The following is a 17,064-nucleotide window of genomic DNA, read 5'->3' on the forward strand; positions in this document are numbered from 1 at the left end:
AGACAAATTGCAGGAGGAAAAAAGATAACAGAGAAGTCATTGCTTTATACTTCGATAATACTTCAAAATGGTCAAACTTTTCTCCTGGCTTTTAGTCTGTGCCTTTTCTGTGACACCTGCTGTTGTCCTATATATCAATAGTTCTTCTTTCAGTCTCTATTATGTTAAATTTCTTTTGATAAAACTGCAATTAATATTTTTCAAGATCACATATACGGAACTATACTAGCATAAGTATGATGCTAGTTAGTTTAATTTTCTACAGAAGTAGTGCTCAGTATCTGTCCTTTGACTTCTAGAAGTGGGAAAATATGGCAAACTATCAGAAATTGCAGGGATTCACATTGGGTCTCTTTCTAAAGTTTGTATAGGGCTACAGAACCCTACGGAGAAACTCACCTAAAACTGCTGGATCTTACAAAGCTGTAGAGAAGAAATGAAAGTCTTTTAAACTTTTTTTTTTTTTTTTCCCTGTTTGCCTTCTGCTGATCTACATTTTTTCCAGTCATTTCCTGTAAGACACTGTATTTGAAACAGATATTTTGTATGCCATAAGCATCATTTTTCTGCTACATTCCTCTTTGCAACCTTATGAAAACAAAGAAAAGGGTAGAGGGATCAATTTTTAAAAGGAGTTTGATTTATGACATTTTGCTACAGATTTGGTTCTGAGGGAAAAAAAAAAAAAAAAACGATGTGCTACAGGTTTGAAATATCTGAGATGCTGTACAGGAAAATTATGTTCCTCTTGAGCTTTCTCTGAGTACAGTACATCCTTAGTAGCCTTTTCTAAGAATATCTGTCTAGTGTATATGCTGGCATAGCTTCATGGACCTAATTTTCTCATTACCTTCAGTTTTCACCACATGACAAATTCATACTTACTGATTGCTGCCCAGCAAAATGCTATCATACCTGCAAGCATTTTCTTCCAAATGAAAGAAAAATATTTCTGTGGTAGTTATTACCCCTTTTATTTGCCTTTTTTTAAAAAACACTTCTATGAGAGAAATTCTGTTTGTTGCAACATTTGTCAAATGTGAAAGTGCCATGAATATGCATGCAAGCATGTATTCACACAAACATTGATATCACATGTGCTTGCATGACCTTTATGAAAGCTCTCTGTGGGCTGAGAATTGGAAGAAGAAGGAAGGAGGCTTTTGGCAGAGAAATAGCAAGTATGACTTTCTCCATGAAGCCTACAGGAAAATGAGCAGCTGTTGTGGAGGAAGTAAAGGACAATATGCAAAAGAACCATCAACATGAACATGGATGTTCACCATGTGGTACTTCTTCAAAACAGAGGATAAACCTGCTTAATCATCTGTGTACCTGGAATTCCGCCAGGAAAGAGAAAGAGCATTTAAGCTATTGTTCCCTATTCTTACATCATCAGGTGAAAAGGAAAAAGAGGTTGTATTTCTTCAGTATGTTGCTAACAGCACCAGTATATTCTCAACAAAATCCACAGACATATGCAAAGACTTTTGCATATACTCAAGTATTTCATGCTTTCTTTCTTACATCAGAAGTGTCTTTGACTGACCAGTACCAATACTAGGATATCACAAACTTAGTGACATTGGCTGTACTGACCACATAAAGAGAACTGATGAGGTGCTTGACAACGATATTTTGTGGAGAAATTTTATGACACAGAGGAAGCAGATTAATAGTGCAGAGAGATGGAAGGAGAAGACAGTAGCAAAGAAGTATTAGCTTTATGGACCATTCTGATGATAGAAGTATCATGAAATACAAGACAGTGCACACACTGAAAGATGATACCTCAAAAGTAACTGAAGTGTTAGAAGCACGGTAAAGCAATTAGGATTCAAACAGAAGCAGGAAGAGCAGAATATATCTGTTAGGCAAAGTATAAAATGATTCTTCTGAGTATAAAAAGATGTCGTATTTTACAGCATTGTCCTGTGCTTGTGTCTTTTACCATTTATCCCTTTCACTGTTCTGCAAAGTGGTGGAATCAAAATTCTGTTCAAACAGTGTCATTTGGTGACTACAGTGGGCAATTGTAGGAATGCTCATGTCCTTCCTGGAACTGCTTTACTTTCTCAGGAAAAAACACTCAGTGAAGGGAAATGCTCATTTCCATCAGTTATTAATAGAGCTGCAAAGAGTTGCATACATTTACATACATTCAATCACTATACAAGTAGAATTCTGAAAGGGAACATGAGGGCAAATTAAGTACTGTTCCAGAAGCTACATGAAATACTAAGGTACACAAAAAATACACAAAAAAGGACTTGAAGTGCTACGACCTTTTAGTAGACAACAGTTTCTAATGCTTCCCCAGGGCTGACATAAAAGTGACGAATGAGAGGTTTGTAGACCTTGCCTGCTGCTTTCATCAGATAAATCTAATGTTCCACTGATACTGATGTTGATATGAAGACCATAAAAGGATATAGTATCTGTAATTTTTTTATGCAACAAAACAAATAAATATGCTTCAGTAATATCCATTTTTATTTCCTTGTCATTAATGTTAATATAAGAGAAATGTGAAAGAGAAAACTTTAGAAAACATAGTGCACTCCAATGCAATTACTTTGAGAGAATGCATCAAGAAAAATAAAAAGCGTAAAAGCAGCTAAATGCTTTCTGATCCACAGAAAGAAAGAAATACGCTGTTTTATAACACTCCTGTATATGTCATCAAAAAGCAGATAAAAAGAGAGGAGGAAAAAAAGAGAAAGAGGAATTGGTTATCATTTGTTATACTCTTCATCTCCCCTCTGCTTCTTAGACCCTGCTATATTAATTAATAAAATCGTATAAAAATATATATTAGAAAGTACTTTCTTATCAAATTTATATCACTCAAGGAGTGAGAGAATAAAACAAGCTTTGCCTGGAACTTCCAGTTCCTTTCTACTGAATGCCTTATTTAAGGCCACTGTTTCAAGGTACCTGTGGCATCTCTAGGTGGCTAAATGAACTGCCACTTTTTTAGTAAAGTGTGAACACAGCTGCAATCTTTTGTTCAAAAAGTGGTTCATATAGTTAGCAAGTGCATGCTGAAAACTGTGGAAAAAATGGCCTTTAATTGGTGCCTGAATGGGCACAGATGTTAAAAATCCTGAATTAAGAACAAAGATAAAAGAGTGTTTTAGAAAGCCTTTTATTTACTATTCTTTTGTTTTACTCATCTAAGTGGTCATTCCCATTTCTGCTTGTTGAGCATTAAGTCCTGAAAATTTTTGAAAATCCCAAAGTTAATCAATCACACAAAGCAAGTGGTGACTGGATGCCATGAAGAGCTTTCAGAAAAACCTTATTCTTCAGGTTCATCTGACGTTGGTTTATGGCAAACAAGTTAATGAATAATACCATCTCTATGGACAACTGATTAAAAGGAAATAAAAGATAAAAAATTAAGGAATGAAAATTATAGAAACCAGTTTGATTTTTAGGCTATTTTTTCTATCATTCAGAACAAAGTAAAATGTGCATATTGTCCATCACATTGATTGATGGTTAATTTGCCTGGTATTCTTCAACTGGCAAGATGAAAGACCTGTAGGTACAATCAACACATTATATGAAGAAGACTTCGTAGCGTATATGTGTAAGCATGAATTACCTCTGCCCTCAGAGGGAAGGGAGAAGCAGATCTTCAATTCAAGATTTGATCAGAAGCAGAAGATTGAACAGAAGATTTGATCTTTACAATGTATCCCATTACATCTCATTTCCATTGCAGTAATATCATGAGGGTTGAACTCCAGGTAACCATGGGGAGATGTTTCTGGGGCCCTGAGTGCAGGTGCAGTCCTGCAACCTCTTTTCACACTCCTCGGAGTCCATCTGTTAGCACTCAGGGCTGTCTCTGACATAGAGCAGCTGTGTAACCTTGGTCAAGCATGTACTTTATGTTCCCAACCTGTTCTTTGGAAGACTCTGTCACTCTCCACGTACTACAGGGAGCAATTAGGAGCTGGACAACTTGCCTAGCTATAATAACTTCTTAAAACTGGATGTGTGAAAACACCATTAAAAGTCAGAGAATTACCCCTTAGAAATGTTTCCTCATTAGCACACCTGAAACTGATTGAATCTTTGTTAACTTCAGAAAGCAACCTTTTTAATTTTAATAACTGTAGGGAAAAATAGAAAAAAAGAAAAAAAAAGAAAAAAAAGAAAAAAAGAAAAAAAGAAAAAGAGATAGTTGCTCAAAGTTTCCAATTTTTTCTCTTAATAGACCTTGAAAGATATAGTCCTTTCTTGGAACATAAGAAGAAAAACATCGTGTTCAGCAGAAATATTGGAATTTTATTTGAAAGATGGATATCACCACCCCTCCAATCCTATCCCACTGTTTCATTTATTTGTGTTTCAAGCTCAAGTGCAAATCATGATGCTTCTTGAAAATCAAATTAGTCAAAGTTTTTCATACATCTAATACATCTTTAATGAATTTTAAAAAGTCATAAGAAAACAATAAAGAAAGAATATAAAGGCTGTTTCATCAAGGCTGTTATGCTGGTTTTCAACCACTCAGTCTTAGCGGAAATTATGTACTTATGTATGGACATAATCACCATTAGATGACCATTTCAATACTAAAACCTTTTATTGAAATGTATGATGTTGGCCTACCTTGTGGATACAATGCTGAACAGCTTACTTAGATGAATACATCCTTATTTAATATCATGATTTTTGTCTCTATTTACTGTAAATAGAAATGCTTTTAGTCATTGCCTTTGCCATATAGTCTGCTATAGTCTGCTTTAAAGTCTTCATGCAGAAAAAATCAGTTATGGTACGGATCCTATAAAATCTGCCCATTCAAACTCCAGTGTTCTTAAACATACCATACTGATAAATACAAAGGGGAGATGGTAGGGGTGAAGAGGAGGAAATCAGTCATGAATAAATAACTCTGCAGAGATAGCTCTGTTCTTATGCAACCAGTAAATGTACAAAAATTTCCATCAATATGAATATCACACTGTGTCCAAGGCTAAGAGGTAGGAAAAAAGAAATCACCTTTAATAATTGGTATTTGCTCAGAATTAATGCTTAGACCAGAGAGTATATAAAGCATTGTGGACATATATTCATTTCTAAGCTAAGGAAACGGTGGCATTTCAGATACCAGTACTTCAGAACTGCTGCAAATTCTGGTTAATTTTAAAGCAAATACTGAATATGTCACTGTAAAACTTCTGTAAGATTTTCTTATTCCTTTGATAATTGAATCTGCTGTAATAGAATCTGAGAGGTAAAGGAAGAGAATTTAATACTTATGATTAGCTTGAAAATGTCTGCAGGAAGAGTGTTTACTGGAAAATCGTAGATGAAAATTGCATTCTGAAATAAATATCAGACATTTTCAGAGCAGTGGGGACCATGGCCATGGCAATACTTTTGACTGCCACCTACAATTCTATGATGTTTTGAGGAACTCCTGGGAGAGCTCCCTTGTCTCAGGGTTCAGAAAATTCCTACATAAACATGAAAAAATCAATTAGAGTTTCTTGGAAAAAAATAGGTTCTTCATCATGCTGGGACAACATTTATATTCCTTTGGATTTTAATGAACTTTTGAGGGTGTCAAAAAGAAAATGAAGTATGTAGCGAAGAAAGGAAAAAAAAAATAAGGAAGAAAGAAAAAGCTAATTCTAGTGTACTCCATTAAGAAAAATAGAATTAGTATTTACCCATGAAAGCAAACAGTATTCTGTTCAGGTAAGTAAAAAAACAAAGGTCATAAGATTTAAATATTTGGAACTTAATTCTGTGTATATAAGATTTAATCCAATGCCTGCATTAAAAAAAAAAAAAAAAAAAAAAAAAAAAAAAAAAAAAAAAAAAAGCTAAATGTGAGATATAAGATGAAAAACTATTCTGAAAGTGTAACTTTTTTTTTTTTTTTCCCCTCATAGTTCCAGAAAAGTACTGGAGAAAATCCCTGAATTCAGAGAAAGAGGTTTTTACCTGAATGGTAGAAATATAACTAGGTACTCAGTATAAGTGGCTGTATTGATAAGCAACCTTTTGTGAAGAATGGATGTAGAGAGAGTTTTCAACCTACTATTGAACTAAACAAAATGCTTTAACAAGACACATGTTGAAATTCTGCAAGTAGTAGGCATAAGACAAAAAAATAAGACCAGTTTTTCTACAAATGTTGCCAGTTATGATTACCAATATAATCATGTCAACAGTGAAGACATGAAACTGCAAGAAGTGAAATCTCTTTGACGCAGGTTTTGTAACACTCTGTTGCTGTGCTGGAAATGATTCCTGACTAGAAAATTATGAATATGCTATTACAGAAGTTAGGTTGTTTGCATGGACATGTCAATAGTAAATTGACTCCAATTTCTACTTACAGAAAGCTAACAGCTAATGGGATAGTAATTTCTGTGTGCCATATGTTCACATGAATATTTTCTAATATTGTTCCATGAATATTATCTGTTCCTTTTTGTATGAGCACATTGTGTTATAATTATTAGTACTACTACTGGCTGAAATAAACCAAATATGATGATTAGAAGTTTAAATGGAAAGGAAAAAAAATAAAAATAAAAAAAAAAACAATGGCACTCTCTGCAATGGAAATTATACCAATGGATCAAAAGGGGCTGTAACACCCACATTAGCTGTTAAGCATAGCATATCAGAAGGCAGATGGTTTGCTGTGCATTCAGGTGGAAGGTTCTGGAGAAGGAGTTATAAGTATTCTTCATTTCTGCAAAACATACCTGCTCCTTTGACACAACCAGTTTAACACGGAGAACCCACTTTTGTGCACTGTTCTGCACATCCCATAGCTTGATTGAAAACTTGTTGCCACAGACCCATATGGCTTTTTATATTCTTTTTAGAATGGACCATCCTGAACTAAGTAAGTAAACAAAAACCAACCAACCAACCAAAAACAAACAAACAAAAAAAAAAAACACAACAACAAACAAAAACTTTGTAAAGAAAGGGTATGTTCTGAAACCTAATAAAGCTCCAGATGCAATTTTGAAATACTGGTTTAAACAGCACAAATTTTGGCGGAGACAGACACTAAGTGCTAGAGACTCCATAAAGAGATATAAACCAGCAAAAATCTCAGTATGGCGTAACATAGACAAATAGAAAAGTAAAGAAGCTGATTTACGAAAGTATTTATGCACTTGCTTAAATCTCATTGGCTTTAGTAGTAAACGACTAAACTCTGCTTAAGGAAGATGGTATTACTTCTGTATTTAAAGTTTGGCTCATGCTTAAAGGCTTTGCAGAGTCTAGGGAAGCCTTAGGAGGTCCTCAGAGCCAAGATGTCTGGTCTGCTCAAATCAGTGCTATTCAGACTCACAGTTAAAAACATTAGCATCTTGTATATGTAACCTGATCATAAATGCATCAGGATTACATTTTTAATCACACATCTATTTTAAAAATATTTTTAAAAGATATTTTTAAAAATGAATTGCATTTAAACTTTATTTAAAAAGAATAAGTTTTTTAGTGTAACAAAACTTATATTCAGCAAAAAGTAATTTATACACCCTCTACTCAATAACCTCTTATATGCTTTAATAATTTAAACTACTTATCAATGGGAATGTCTTCTGTGTATACTTCAATTATTGCTTTTAGTATATTTTCTCTCTTCTTTCATGTAGCATGCCACATGTACTCAATATGTCTCTGGTGCCTATTATCGCTGTTCCTCTTGTATAATAAACTTCTTATCTGTGAGAATATGACCTTGACACTATGAAAAAAAAAAAGTCTTTTAAAGAATAGCTCAATTAAAATCTAATACCTCTGTTTAGGGTTTGATTTCATTACTATTCATAAGACTGTGCAACACTATTTGAGCCATGAGTTCTCATGCAACTCGAATACTTGTTTCAAAAGGAATCATTACAAAAATCATTTTTATTCTTCTCTCTGCCCAATTGATTTTCAGTCACCATGGAGCTCTCTTTGTTGACTTTCCAAAGGCCTCTGTTAAATGTTCATGCTATCATTGCGATAATAATTGTTTATCAGGAACTATTTGGAACAGGTAAATTTAAACACAAGTTAGGTAGAAGTGGGTAGTAGAAAAATTGCATGCAAACCTGCCCTCATATCTGCAGTTTGCATAGACAACATTAAATTGGTGTAATCTATAGGACTGTCACTCAGGTGCATGAAGTGTCACTTCCACCACTGATTAACTTTGGACGAGTCACTTAACCTGAATGTTTGTTTACCCATCTGCAAATGAGAATAATAATTGTCTACCTTGCAGAGGATTATGGCTTTCAATCAACTAATTTTGCAAACTGCAACGAATAGCAACAGCCATACAGCCTTACACATGTGAAGTGGAAAATGATGTTTAACTCAGCCCTAAGTTTGTTGGATTTTCATTGCAATAACATTCACCCTTTTGAAACAATCTTGTACTTGGTTTTAAATTTGTTAACTTCTTAATTGGTAGATATATCTTCTGTTTCTCCCTCTCTGATTTCAAGACAGTAAGCTTTAAAATATCAAGAAAATCAGTTTGTAAAACAAGGTCAGAGTTGAATTTACTGGAAGCTTCAAATATCTTGAACAAAAAGTGAATAAAATTATCTGCAAATTGCAGACTGTGAGGGAAAAGTGAGAAGGAGTGCACTCCGAACCGGATAAATAGCAACATCAACAAAGATGTTATGCATAGACTGAGCATCTACAATGAACAGAAAAGGAAAAACAACATGAAGGAATCCCTGCAAATCAGAAAATGATTGAGATAAAGTAAGGATAAAATGCAAGCTGTCAACACAAAGCAAGAGAAGAGGAAGAATGTATCTGGTCCAAACCGTAAACAAATACTCTAGCTTCCAGTGAAAAGAGAGATGTGGAACAAAGAAAAACACAGAGAAGATGGATAATGGAGGCAAATATGTTAAGAAGAAAAATAAAATAGGAATAACTGCACACAAGACAGAACTAAACCTGAAATTCAAATTGTAAAATAGATAAACACCATTGCTGAATGACAAAATGTGTAGCACAGTGAATTAATTGTAAATTCTTATAAATATCTCTCATACTGAAGATATGGAGTAATGAATTGGTAAATGCATATATAATACATTTTTATCAAGGTAGGCACTAATCTGCTATATGCAAAACTATCAGGTTTAATGGGAAAGAATAATTAAAAACATTGAGATATATAGAAAATGAGAAAAGGCAATGTAGAAGAACATGACGGACTAACATGATAGCCTTTGCTTGTTAAAATAATTGATTTTCTAGACAAAGAAAATGAAAAATATCTATTATATTTTCAGTGAAGTGTAGGAAATTGATGCTGTATAATAGACTACATGTTAAACTGAATTAGAGTAGTAAAAATTGAAATGTGGACTAGGAACTGATTAACAAGGATAAGATAAGAGGTTGTTCAGGAAAAGACAGAGGTGACTTTTTTTTTTTTTTTTTTTTTTTTTCCCAAAAAATAGCAGTCCTGGGATCAAACCCAGCTGGTGTCTCCTTTAATCACAGAATCACAGAATTGGCTAGGTTGGAAGAGACCTCAAGATCATTGAGTCCAACCTCTGACCTAACACTAACCAGTCCTCCACTAAACCATATCACTAAGTTCAACATCTTTTTAAGTCCTCCAGGGATGGTGACTCCACCACTTCCCTGGGCAGCCCATTCCAATGCCTCACAGCCCTTTTGGTAAGGAAGTTCTTCCTAACATCCAACCTAAAACTCCCCTGGCGCAACTTTAGCCCATTCCCCCTCGTCCTGTCACCAGGCACGTGGGAGAACAGGCCAACCCCCACCTCACTACAGCCTCCTTTAAGGTACCTGTAGAGAGCAATAAGGTCACCCCTGAGCCTCCTTTTCTCCAGGCTGAATAAACCCAGCTCCCTCAGCCACTCCTCGTAGGACTTGTTCTCCAGACCCCTCAACAGCTTTGTCGCCCTTCTCTGGACTCGCTTGAGCACCTCGATGTCCTCTTTGTCACGAGGGGCCCAAAACTGAACATAGTACTCGAGGTGCGGCCTCACCAGAGCCGAGTACAGGGGGACATTTCCCTAGACCTGCTGGCCACACTGCTTCTTATACAAGCCGGGATGCTGTTGGCCTTCTTGGCCACCTAAGCACACTGCTGGCTCATATTCAGCTGACCATCAGCCAATGCTCCCAGGTCCTTCTCTGCCAGGCAGCTTTCTAACCACTTGTATCCCAGCCTGTAGCTCTGCTTGGGGTTATTGCGCCCCAGGTGCAGGACCCGGCCCTTACCATAAGCATATGTTTATCAAATGAGCAAACACCATTTAAAGCAGTGCAGAGGATGAGAAACAAAACATAGAGAGCACACAATAATCCAAGAACTGAAGTAATGTATGTCATAAGGAAGGATGGGAGAGTGCTGTCTATGCTAAGAAATCAGCCTTTATTGTCTCTACATAAAAGTTTGCTTTTCCAATGATTTCTATGTAGTAACACTGCATAATACAAGGATGCAACACTGAACTATTTGCTTGGTTATTTCAGATGGGTTGATGACTGGCTTCGTTCTTGAACTATGGGTAGACCATATAGGCTGCTTCTGAGTATCCACTGACTCACTGGGAGGGTTGTTACAACCTTGAAGACTCCTGGTTCTTAAGAACAATATTGCTGCCAACTTAGAAGAGATAAGGGAGGAAATAAAAAAAGACTTGAGAAATCAGATGTTTTGTTTAAAAACACCTTTGTGTTTTCTGGGTGTTACCCCCTACTTCTATGAGATTCCAAAGAAAAAGAACAGAGAAACAGAATATATACAGACTTTTTGAATTTTTAATAACAAATTTTCATATTTTTTCAACAAATACTAATGATATAATATTGTATGATTTTTCTACTGACTGATTTAAGTGCCTTCCTTTTTAAAAATTTATTTATTTATTATTTATTAAAAATTAATTTATTTATTAAAATTAATTAATTTTAAATTAATTAATTTTATTTCTTTCAAATTCCAGAGGATTTTTCCAACATGATGGGAGATTGTCTATAATGAAAATGCTGGTAGTAGTAGAAGTCCCTGCAGGACAGTTTTAAATGAAAGTTAGAAAGCCTTAAATCCTCCAATATTTTTTGCTCTGAACATCATTAGAAACTAGAGCTGGTATATCTGTTTCTGGATAAAAATACCAAGAAAAATAAAACATTTTTTTTCACTCCAATTTCCTATGTGCATTTGTTTTTGTTTTGTTTCTTCAGTGATGAGAAAAGATGTGTCTATTTGCAAAATCCTCAAAGCATTTTCCCCTTTATCTCTTTGTTAGCCTAACTTCTTATATATCATTACAGTTTCTGTGTGTCTGCCTGTCTGTCTCTTCTGTTCCTTTATAAAGTTTAATCCCGCTGGTCAAGTTCTACAAGGAAGGTAAACATCTCAGATCTGTGAAGTTCCTCTAAGTTTAATTAAATATAGCAGCTAGGTAGAGCAGAGAAATCTCTCACATGCTGCCGCTCAGAAAAAACTGCTTCAGGATACACTTGTTTCTTCTTAGATAGTAGGCAATATACAGTCAAATACAGTCACTAGCAGTGCCTTCAATTGTGAAAAACCTTCATTCAAAGCCCATACAGTCTTAAGCATCAAAGTCAATGACATGAGATGCAAAATTGCAGGCTAACATTTTCTTAATTCTCACACTCCTAGTATTAGGAGTCTCTTTTGCCTGATTTTGTTATCCCAGTGTGCCCTGATGAAGGGGTAATCCTAACAGCTTTGCAAGTTTTTCAGATTTTAAGTTTTTCTGAAAACCTCAGGTCAAGGTAAACATGCTTCAAGCTGTTGGGCAAGACAAGTATGTTTTCAGCTTCCTTACTTCTTCCCACACAATTCTCCTATTTCTACCATTCAGTGCCATCAGCTGGCTGTGCTACAGAGACTGGTAATATGAGCCTTCAACCAGTCTGCAAAGATAAAACCAGTGACTCAATCTGTATCATGCAGAGTAGTGCTGGGACTAGAGAACAGTTCCTCAACACTGAAAAAAGCCAATAATGTAGCTGTTACTTACTTTAGAAAGAAAAACTCATAAAATAGACAGAAATCACTTAAAAAAATAAAATATATAAAAGTGGGAAAAAAGGCTATAAGGAATTTCAGAATAAAGGTCTCACTCTTTATACACCATGGATGCCATGGGCAGACAACACCCAGCCAGAGACGGGCAGCTGGCAGTAGTGAGTGGAGACCCCCATGGATGTGTCTGTGAACTCACAGGGGCTTTCTGCCTGAGTGAGCATGGGGGGGTTGAATGGAGCAGGATGAATATACATACAACTGAAGCACCCAGATCACCCATGGGAAGGGGAAATAAGTAGGGACCTAATCTCCCAAAGACAGGGGTGCTGGTAACCCTCATGGTCTGTAGTTTGTGTGGGGAGTCTGTATAACTAACTGTGTGAATTAATGTGCACAAGAGTACAGGAATGAGGTCTGGATGTGCAGGGATGGGATAAGGAAAGGTGAGGTGAGGATTGAACTGAGCTTGGCAAGGGATACAAATAATAGCAGAAAGGGATTCTCTAGATGCACTGCTCAGAAAAGAAAGACCAAGGAGAGTGTACCCCCTCTGATGGATGAGAAGGGTGAACTGTTAATGACAGATATGGAGAAGGCTGGGGTACTCAACAAATTCTTTGCCTTGGATTGCCACTGCTAGTCAGGCATCCCAAGTTTGGAATCCTCAAGACATTTTCCTGAACCTGTAGATGAAGGCTGGGGGAGCAAAGTCCCACCCACTCTAAGTGAAGAGCAGGTTCAAGACCACCTGATGAAACTAAACAAGAACAAGTCTAGGGGGCCTGATGACATGCATCCTGGCATCCTGAAGGAACTGGCTGATGTAGTCGCCAAAACTTTCTCCATCCTATGTGAAAAGTCTTGGCAGTCAGGTGAAGTCTCTGGTGACTGGAAAAAGGGAAACATCACTCCTCTTTTTAAAAAGGATAGAAAGGAGGACCCGGGGAACTACAGACCAGTGAGACTCTCCCCTGTGCTTGGCAAGATTATGGAGAAGATCCTCCTGAAAGCAGTGTTGAGGCACATGCAAGACAAAGAAGTGATCCGTGACAGCCAGGATGGCTTCACCAAGAGTAAATCATGCCTGACCAATCTGGTGGCATTCTATGATGGAGTGACTGTATCAGTTGACAAAGGAAGACTGATTGATGTCATCTACCTAGACTTCTGCAAGTCGTTTGACATGGTTGCACATGACATCCTGGTCTACAAATTGGCGTGATATGGATTTGATGGGTGGCCTATTCAGTGGATAAGGAATTGGCTTGAAGGGCGCACCCAGAGGGTGGTTATCAATGGATCTATGGAGGTGGAGGCTGGTGACAAGTGGTGTACCACAGGGGGCTGTTCTTGGACCAGTACTGTTTAGTATCTTCATTAATGACATAGACAGTGTGATCGAGTGCACCCTCAGCAAGTTTTCAGATGACACTGAGCTGAGTGGTGCGATTGATATGACAGAAGGAAGGGATGCCATCCAAAGGGACATAGACAGCCTAAAGAAGGGGGCCTGTGGGAACCTAGTGAGGTTCAACAAGTCTAAATGCATGGTGCTGCACCTGGTTGGGGCAATCCCAAACATGAGTACAGACTGGGAGAAGAACTCATTGAGACGAGCCCTGTAGAGAAGGAATTAGGGGTTATGATGGATGGAAAAAGCTTGATATGAGCTCTCAGTGTGCAGCTGCATAAATAATCCTGGGCTGCATTAAAAAAAGAGTGGCCAGAAGGTCAAGGGAGGTGATTGCCCCCTCTACTCAGCCCTTGTGAGGCCCCAATTGGGGCACTGTGTCCAGGTCTGGAGCACCCAGCACAAGAAGGATGAGGAATGTTAGAATGAGTCCAGAGAAGGGCCACAAGGATGGTCAAGGAGCTGGAGCACCTCTCCTATGAAGAAAGGCTGAGAGAGCTGGGGCTGTTCAGCCTGGAGAAGAGGCTCTGTGGTGACCTCATTGCAACCTTTCAGTACTTAAAGGGGGCTTATAAAAAGGAAGGAGAAGGATTCTTTACTCAGGTAAATAACGATAGGACAAGGAGGAATGGTTTTAAACTAAAAGAGGATAGATTTAGATTAGAGGTTAGAAAGAAGTTTTTCACTTGAAGGGTAGTGAGGCACTGGAACAGGTTGCCCAGAGAGGTTGTAGATGCCCCATCCCTGCAGGTGTTCAAGACCAAGTTGGATGAGGCCCTGGGCAACCTGATCTAGTTGGTGGCATCCCTTCCTATGACAGTGGGTTTAGAACTAGATGATCCTTAAGGTCCCTTCCAACCTGAGCCATTCTATGATTCTGTGATATGTGGTTAGAAATTTTGGCATTAATTGTAGAAGAACATTTAGAAATTAGTCCATATATATTAACATTTTGTAGGTGTGAAGTATTATGGTTTATGTGGTAAATTGTTGATATTGATCCTGGATGTATAGTTCACTGATTGTCAATTAACTACACACCATTAATAAATCAAAACAAAACAAACCCAAACAAACAAAAACCCCACTTCGATTTGATGTGATTTAAACAATGTGAATGGAGCAATTTTTCTCTGTGACATGGGCATAATGGTGATTAGTCTTGATTAGTTTAGCTGTGTGTGCTAAATGTATATAACTCATCCTGACTAAAATACATATTCATTCTACTTTTTATCTGTTCAATGCAAATGGAAAACTACCTTTCTAGAGTGATTAATTTCTTCTTAATTATATCATTACTTTGCTATGCAATATAGGTAAAACAATCCTCAAAGCCAGAAATAATTTTTTTAACATAATTAATTGACCCAGTACCTAAGATTGAATAAAGTAATTATTTTATTGATTATAAATCCAATACATGCTGAAATGAGCCTTGACTTTTCATGGCTAGTATCTCATAATCCTACACTGTAATGAAGAATCAATGGCATTGCTTTTAAAATCTATCTTCTTATTTTCCTCTTTTTGAAGAGGGCAAAAAATAGGAATGTACTTTTAGAGTCTGCACTTTCCACTTAATATTTGAGAAAAATCTAGCCCCAGTTTAGTGCACCTGAATCTGTGCCAGAAATCTAGAAAAGTACTTATATCTGGTCAGTACTCACTTCCTTCAGAAAATCCCTTGATAAGTTTTTAATGTAATATTTACATCATCAAGCTTTATATACCACACTCAGACTATTATTTGACATAACCCACTCTGCAATCAGTTCAAAGAGGGATGTACCCAGAAGACATTTGAAATACTGAAACTATGTTCCCATAAAGGAGATATATATTCTGATCACTGGCTTGACAGAGCCAGGAAAGTCTGTCTGGCCAAATTCTTGCTGCCTATAGCAGTATCCAAACATTTCAGAAACATAGCAGAAAACTTTGATGGACACTGTTTGTTACTGAATCAATGTCATCTTCCACTGTGCACTGTTAACAGCACAATTTCTTCTGTTAAAGGGGCTGAAGAACAAGAAATAGAAAAAGGGTAACAGGTCTGTGACATCAGGAAAGATAAGCAAAATGACAATATGAGACAAAGCAAGTGGCATGATGTTGAAACACAGAAAAGATATCAAGATACTCATAGGTTTGAATCCTTAGAATTGCATGGATGGAGAACATCTCTGACATTGCCTAATCTCTGACAAGATCTTTATGCATAGATCAGCTGCTAAAGAAGTTATTTCAGGAGTATACATATAGATGTGTGGTGTCCTGCTCCTGCTCCTGCTCCTGGTCTGAAAACTGGCACTGTTCCCAAGAGATGGGGCAGAGAACCAAACTGGAAATGTTTCTCTCTTCACTTTTGCAAAGATTTGTTTACATTCCAAATTGACAAAAAATGCCACTTGCCTTCTTACTTCCAGTTCTTCAGCAAGTAGTTAAGAAGTGACTATAATTGGTAGAAAGCATATAGCTGCTGCTGGGACATAATGGCCTTGAAACTTAACTTTGTCCCTAAGGGATGGAAAAATCTGAAATCTTGTATGCAAGATCAGCCACAGGGCTAGCTGCAGGTCAACTGGTGAGCCACACATACGGGATCAATGATTCTGGGGAAAAAGGTGCATTTAGCAATGTCTGATCGGATAAGTGAAGAATAAGTAAGAAGCATTAAATAATTAATGCCTTGATATTATTTGGGATTTTGAGATGGTCTTGCATGATGTCAGCAGTAGTAAGAGTACAATTAGCAAGTCAAGGGAAATGATTATTCTCCTCTGCCTGGCACTTGTGATATCATGTCTGGAGTACTGAGTCCAGCAAGAGACTTGTGAAGCTCAGCCAGAACAGAGATATTCAGTACATAATCTTGAGCTGAATGCATCTCTTGATACATAAGTGCAGTTCCCAAGTCACGGATACTTAACATGGGGTGATGTTGGGTATGCATGTGCAGTTTATATCCAGATAATTGGAACAAAGTTGTTATCACTAACTATTATTTTCCATCACAGATAAATTTATTGATTTCCAGGCAATTTCCTGTTGAAAAAGCTTTACAAGTTGGGATCTACCTGTCAGAGACATGTTCTGCAATGATCATAAGTCAAAAGCATTTCATCTTGTGAGTTTTACTGAAGGATATGGAGTGCTATAAATTGTGATCTACATCTTGCATAAGAGCACTCCTATATATTTTGGCTCTATTGCCATTGAAATCGTAGAATTTGAGGCTTCTGTAAATATTTAATGTATTTAATGATAATCTTATCAATAAAGTGATATTAAAGTGACTATAGACTTGCTTATTCACACTGACTGAAGTTCACTCTCTGGCCTTTCCTCTCTAAAAACAGTTATCTCCTGAACTCCAAATATATCCAGTGTGTGTCAGATTAAGTAAAGAAGAACCAACAGGTAGAATCAGTGATTGAGTGGTTTTACTGGGAGCGTGGGTGGAAGGTAATACTGATGAATAAGCAGAAAAACGTGATGCATCTCTTGAGCATATCTTTATGGGATCACACTCAAATAGAGTAAGAAATGGATCAATTTGTTGTTCTAACAGCTGTTCACTTCCTCTACCTGA

The sequence above is a fragment of the Aythya fuligula genome, chromosome 3 (assembly GCF_009819795.1).
Source record: "Aythya fuligula isolate bAytFul2 chromosome 3, bAytFul2.pri, whole genome shotgun sequence".
NCBI lineage: Eukaryota > Metazoa > Chordata > Aves > Anseriformes > Anatidae > Aythya > Aythya fuligula.